At 48.3% G+C, this 6,769-nt stretch overlaps 1 protein-coding gene across 10 annotated transcripts in view; it reads right to left on the bottom strand.

Annotated features, from left to right (window-relative positions):
• EHBP1 (EH domain binding protein 1) overlaps positions 1-4,041 on the bottom strand; it is a 570,368-nt gene extending 566,327 nt beyond the window's left edge. For 7 of the 10 annotated variants that reach the window (XM_010863298.1, XM_010863283.1, XM_010863295.1 and 4 more), the window contains exon 1: positions 3,699-4,041. The gene's annotated coding sequence lies outside the window, so the exon portion shown is untranslated. Of the gene's footprint in view, positions 1-2,940; positions 3,011-3,698 lie in introns of all 10 variants that reach the window. The other 3 variants (XM_010863286.1, XM_010863288.1, XM_010863290.1) reach the window with 1 other exon arrangement.
• Between the last annotated feature and the right edge of the window lie 2,728 nt (positions 4,042-6,769).

The following is a 6,769-nucleotide window of genomic DNA, read 5'->3' as shown; positions in this document are numbered from 1 at the left end:
TAGACACAATAGCTAAAACTGCCATCCCAAGGGCCAAGGGGCTCCCCATCTTGCTTGGCAGAGCGTCCCCATTTGGACACACCAGTGTGCCAGACCACCCTAGTTGGGAAGGTGAAGAACCAGGGCCCCCACGCTGTGGTGGGTCCTGAGAACACGTGGAGAGCTGGCCCTCTCTTGGCTTCTAATGAATAAGAGCACGGCTTGACATTTTCCTGCACATTCTTACATTTCCCACCACCTCCCTGCCCCCATCCATACATTCCACAACACGGCAATTAATTGTTCTCTGCTGTTCAGCAGCACTGGTGTGAGCAGCCACGCCTGCAGTCTCGCTTTGTTCCCAGTTTAATCAGTGACTGTCCCTGGCTGTCCCTCAAAAAGCAGACAAAACCAGCCAGCTGCAGACCCAGCTGTCAGCGAGCCCCTACACTGGCATTCAAGTGGCCACAAGAGAACCCACACAGTGCCCGGAGAGGGTCCATTCTTCACCTTTCTCCTCCCCACAATTGACAGGCTCTGAGGAAGGAAACGTGAGTGCTGGGCTTGGCAGCAGGGGCAGGAGGCTCTTGTTAACAGCTTGCCTTCCTGTTTATACGGGGTCTGGCAAAACTGTTAATTTCTCTCACAGAGGTGACAAATGGAAAAACCAGAACGCCAGGGAGTGGCAGCCTGGAAAACAGCCTCAGAACAACTTCTTGAAGCAAAGCAAGAGGCTGTGGGTCAGGGGGAGGACCATCTTGGCTTCCCAGGCCCAACAAAGAGGACCTCATGAGCTTAGCTATCCCTCCAAAAAAGACACAGTGAGCCCCACCGTGTGGGCGTGCTTCACCCGCATTCTGTCTGTGCATGCTAAGTCACTCAGTCATGTCCGACTCTTTGCGACCCTATGGACTATAGCCCGCCAGGCTCCTCTGCCCATGGGATTCTCCAGGCAAGAATACTGGAGAGGGTTGCCATGCCCTCCTCCAGGGGATCTTCCTGATCCAGGGATCAAACCATGTCTCTTTATGTCCCCTGCACTGGCAGGCAGGTGCTTTACCACTAGCACCACCTGAGAAGCCCTGCATTCTATCTACTTCCTGACAAAGTGGCCCATGACAGAAACAGTAAAGTCCCTGTGGAGTGAGCATCTGCATTATTACCTTTGGAATCTGTCCCCATCATCCATGAGTGATTTCTGATCTGAGTCTGAAGCTGAAATCACTCCAGGAAATAAACCAGGCTTTGGCTTATTTGGTTTATTTAAATAAACCCCTGTGCACTGCTTCCCCCTGGCATCCTAAACCCTGGGCAGTGTTTCTCACCCCAGCTATACAGCACCTGGGGAGAGCCTGACCTATTACTCTGGAGAGGGTCCTGCGTGATGATGTGATTTAAAAGCTGCTCAAGGGATTCTAATCAGTAGCCACGGTTGAGAATGTCAGGGGTAGGAAACTTTTCCTTCACCCTCTTAGATTCAGTACTGAGGGACTTCAGATTTAATGACAAATACAGATCAACAGGAGAAAAGGCATACAAACTTATTAATATTTTACATGCACAGAATTCACAAAAAAGATATGCCCTTAGCAAGGGAGAGAGGGCTTCGGCTCCAAGGGACAATAAATTATGGGCAAATGACAATGAAATATATGTGGAAAACCAGTGGAAGATAAGGATAATTTTAGTAAGGTTTGCTTATGCACACTCATCTTGGTGCTGACTTTTGGTGATAAGAGTCACTCTCCTCTTGCTGGTGTGGGAATGGGTATGTCTTCAAAAGAGAAATTTATGCCTTGCTTTTAGGTGGATAAGGGGAGGGCAGAGAACTCTTCCTGCAACTTTTGCTTCTCAATTGCCTTCAACTTAAAATAATCCATATTTCAAAGTGGCATATTTGGGAGGGGGGTTGCATATTCTGACCTCCTTTAAGAACTACTAGTAAAGAATAAATTACTGTTGCTCTTTTCATTACCAATTATTATTATTTTAAGTGCAATGCGAGCTTATTTCAAAAGGCTGTTTGTAGGAGTGAGGATGGAGGCAAGGAATAAGGTGAGGAATAAGTCAGTTCCAACAGTCACAGCCTCCTACTGGGGTGAACAACAGTCCCTACTTGACAGGGATTGGGGCATGGGTTTGGGGAAGTGTTCCTGGGATCTAGGACTCTGGGTGCTAAAACTGGAAAAGTCAGTGCCCCCTCCACTAGCTCTGAGGGTGCCATGGGCTGTCTTTTACCATGTGGGTTCCCCGGGCCCTAAGCCTCTTGAAGAAAGGGGTGGAATTATTCATGCTTGTATTTCTCCATATCTGCCATGCTGTAGGTGCTCATTATCCAGTTCCCAAATTTGCTGCCTCCTGTTTAATTCAACTAAGGTCCCTAGCTGCTGATATTTTATGTAGGAACGTTACCGTGCTTTCCCGGCTTCAAGAGAGACATAGCATATCTTGTTCTAGAGAGAGAAGCAGCTTTGGAGTGGGTGGGTAAGCAGCCTGAAGGCTGAGCTTTGGGAGAGTATTTGCAAGCCTGTGGACACAGAACACCATAGCTGCAAACATTGAAGAGAAATGGAGCTATTCTCACCACAGATATAGAGTTCATTTAAATATCCCTATGCACACAATTCCTATCAAAGGAGCTGGATTGCAAAAAGTAACTATTTTAGAAGTTTCATCTCTTACAGAGTGAAAATAAAAAGCTTCTCTCTCTTTCTCCTCCTCTGCTCCAGTTTTACATGGAGAAAGTGAATGAGGATTTGTGGAGATTGCAGCTCTCTGCTTGGACTCTTGGAGGACCCTCAAAGCCCAACAGGCAGACCATGACAATGAAGGCCTCCCCACTCCCTCACATTGGCCCCCTCCCATCCTCAGTGTGGCCATCCCAGGTCCCTGCACGAACCTGGGGACCGACCAAGGTCCTGCCCACCACCTGTCTGGGAAGCCCCTACCCTGCCCACTTACTTGTACTCCTTCTGCAATGGTCAACTCAAGCCTAGGCTCCTCCAGGAAGTCCCACCTGCCTCTCTCTCTTCTGCAAGTTTCCAAAGAAAGCAGAGTCCATATCACACCGCCCAGCCCAGCCCGTGTGATCCCTCCAAGAAGTAATCAGGTAATTCATTCTGCCAACATATTCTTTGCTAATATGGTCTCTGTCCACCCATTTCAGTCGGGTATTCCTGGGACTGTGTGAAAACCTGGGTGGCTATGGTCTGCCCACCTGCTCACCATGAGGGATTGTCAGAAAAAGTTGGAGGGTGAGGGAGAGAGGAAGTGTCATGTTGGCTCTGCTGCCATGAGGCCTGGGTGTCAGTCCTCTGTGTTGGATGTCCTTCCAGAACAGGCTGTCTGCACCTCTGCTTCAGTTCCATTTTGTTCTCAGCTCCCAAATCTTGACCAGATCCTCAACTCAGCCCCACAGGGAGCATCGGAGAACATGATCAAGCACCTAACTCCACAGTCAGCTACCCGGGTTCTGGTTGTGTGCTAGGCCCTCCTCATACCTTAGTTTTCCCATCCATAAAATAGGGATAATAACAGTACTGATTTCACGGCATTGTTGGATCAAGTAATCTACTTTTGTTAAAGAAACTAGAACGTGTCTGAGACAAAGGGAATGCTGGCTATTATTATTTAGCATTCTTTTAACAGAAGGGAGAGAGACCACCTGATGTGTGTCAGTCCTGTGCCCTGAACTTTTCCCATCTCTGGGTCTTTCTTACCATTTGAGGCAGTTCTGGTCTAGGAACTTTTCTCTGTGGCCACTCCTGGGTCTCCTGCAGCGCCGCACTGTGCCTCCCTGAGAGGCCAGTCAGGGTCAGGTTCCAAAAAAGGCAGTCTTTCACTGCCTGTCTGTGATTGTTTCGAAAGTGTTCGTCTTGATCTCCCAAACCTCTGTGTGCTTCTTGAAGGAAGCACAACATTTCTGTTGTGTGCATTTTCTTTATCTCCCAACTATGCCTAACATAGTCCTAGGCACTGGCGACGTGACACTACAGCACTCGGGAGAACCAAAAGCAGTTTTCCAGCTCTCACTGCCTAATGTCCATAACAGCAGAAGTAACACTGGAGGGACCCCCCCCCCGCATTGACCTTGGACCTCTGGTACAGGCAGATTGGCAAATACACTGCCTTGGATTTGGTGAGTTGGGATCATAGAGTGATAACCCACAGGACTTAGAGCCCTGGCCTCTGTCCACTCCCTGAAGCTTGGAGTAAGCCCAAATAGCATTACTGGGAGGCAGACAGGGGAGATGCCAGCCAGAGCCAATAAACAGACATCCTCTCTCCCTCCGTTTGACTTCCTCAGCAGTGCACTGAAATAATGCTGAGCCTAAATTCTGCAGTAATAAAACAGACACAGGCGATGAAGGGGCTATAATTCCAGGCAGGAGGGAAAGTGCCCTGGCTCTACAGCGGTTTCTCCATGGCCACCCTTATTTTACTGGAAAGGGAGCTGTTTGTGGTGTCTCTAGGGTCCTTCTGGCATTTTATGGCCTTTGTTGGAAAATGCTTTTAGATTAGCATTAAGCCTGTGTTATTCTTGAAAAGGCTGGCTGAGTAATAAGTGAGCTAACCTATCCTATTTTCCATAAAGAACTATAAATTCCTCCTGCTTCTCTGAACAAAACATCAGTATTCCCACCCACACTCTCAGCTACCCACTGCAGAGGATGAAACCCCGCCAAGTCCTACTTTAACACTGCTGCTCCTGGGGCTACAGACCAGTTCCGCACTTCCAGCCGGAGTCCACCTCTCTGTGTTTGAGTTTTTGCTCTGCTCCAGTAAAGATAAAGGCGTATTCATAGGGCCAAGAGTCCCTCTGCCAGATAGGCTGAAACACCACAGCCTTACTGCAGTCAGTAGCCCTTGGAGAAGAGTCCAGACACTAAATACTTTGCTGTCCAGAAACTGTCGCAAACAGCAAGGCAGACGGGCCTCTTCTCCCCATGTGTACCACTTTCCTGCCCCAGTGGCCAGACTCAGCCTGTCCCTTGTCTGAAAGGCCCTCCATTCTCCTAGGCACCTGTCAATGCCACAGGCCACTCCACCTGTGGGTGTTTGTTCTCTAAGGGCTGCAGTAGCAGGCAGGGGAATTTGGGAAGCAGGAAGTGAGGACTTTGCATGGGAAAATTTAGATCTCAGGATTCAAGTCAGAACCTTACTGAATATTTGCTTGTTGTCTTTGTATCAATTTAAATGTCCACTTAATTCTCTCTCCAGAGCTGGCTCCAGTATCTGGTGAGTTGGGAGAGAAGCCTCAGGGCCTTGGAATGAAGTCACCAGGGGTGGAGGAACAGGGTGGGAAGTGCTCAGAAGAGAGAGCAAAGGTGCCCCCTTACCCCATAGGCACAGGTGGTCAGTGCGGTGGGGGATGACTAGTGAGGCCTGATTATGCCAAAGGAAAATAAGACAACTGTAGGGCCATCTTCCTAGAGCTTGAAGACCTAGAGGAAGGCAGCTTGCTGGCCTCAGAGGTGACCTTACTTTGGGGGCCAGGGAAAAGAGAAGACAAACTCTGGAAGAGTGTTCAAGGCCAGGAGGACATCTGAATACAGAGGTGGAGATGCTGGGGCAGGGAAGGGCTGCCTCAAGGGCAGGGGGAGGGCGAGAGACTGGACAAACTGGCAGCCAGCCAGTAGGACCCAGGCCGGCCAGGCAGTGAGGGCAAGAGACAGTCCACTTCTGGGGCACCAGACATAGCCTCTCCTGAAGACCACAAAGCTCCAGCCAATAGAAAAGCCACCTGGGACTCCTTATACTCTTTCCTACTCAGGAGCCAGGAACGTGCCGCCTCCTTCTGTTGTCCTGACCTCACCAGCTACATGCAGCAGAATGGCCGGATAGTCTCCAAATGCTATTTGCCTGCCATCACTGGCAACAGGTAACAAGCAGAATGAGAAACTCTTACCTTTATTTTCATTTTTGTTTTCTTGAAATAAAATTTCTTAGAATGAACTCTGAAAGTGAGGAAAAGAAATCCTAATTTGGTAACACCATTGAATGTTTCCATTTTTCAGGGCAAACCTAACTCTGGATTTGGGGTGGTGGGGAGGGCATGCTGTGAGGCATGTGGGATCCTAGATCCCCCACCAGGGACCCACGTCCCCTGCAGTGGAAGTGCAGTTTTAACCACTGGACCAACAGGTAAATCTCTGGACTTTTCATTTAGAAAACAAACAAAACAGGGTGAGATAAAAATAATTAACTAAGGAAATCATAAAAAAAAAAAATGAAAAGACAATGTACAGAATGGGAGAAAATATTTGCAAACAACATGACCAAAAAGGGCTTAATTTCCAAACAGCTCATACAACTCAACAACAAAAAAATCAAACCCAATTTAAAAAATGGACAGAAGAATAAACATTTTTCCAGACAAGAAAATGGCCTATTGGCAATTTATACGAATGAAAAGATGCTCAACATTGATAATTGTTCAGTTCAGTTACTCAGTCACATCTGACTCTTTGCGACCGCATGGAACACAGCACACCAGGCCACCCTGTCCATCACCAACTCCCGGAGTTTACCCAAACTCATGTCCATTGAATTCGTGATGCCATTCAATGATCTCATCCTCTGTCGGCCCCTTCTCCTCCTGCTCTCAATCTTTCCCAGCATCAGGGTATTTTCAAATGAGTCAGCTCTTTGCATCAGGTGGCCAAAGTATTGGAGTTTCAGCTTCAACATCAGTCCTTCCAGTGAACACTCAGGACTGATCTCCTCTAGGATGGACTGGTTGGATCTCCTTGCAGTCCAAGGGACTCTCAAGAATCTTCTCCAACGTTAC

Source organism: Bison bison, unplaced genomic scaffold (assembly GCF_000754665.1).
Source record: "Bison bison bison isolate TAMUID 2011002044 unplaced genomic scaffold, Bison_UMD1.0 scf7180017864489, whole genome shotgun sequence".
Taxonomy (NCBI): Eukaryota; Metazoa; Chordata; class Mammalia; order Artiodactyla; family Bovidae; genus Bison; species Bison bison.
The sequence above is the reverse complement of the archived record's forward strand: the minus strand, read 5'-3'. Positions and strand labels throughout refer to the sequence as shown.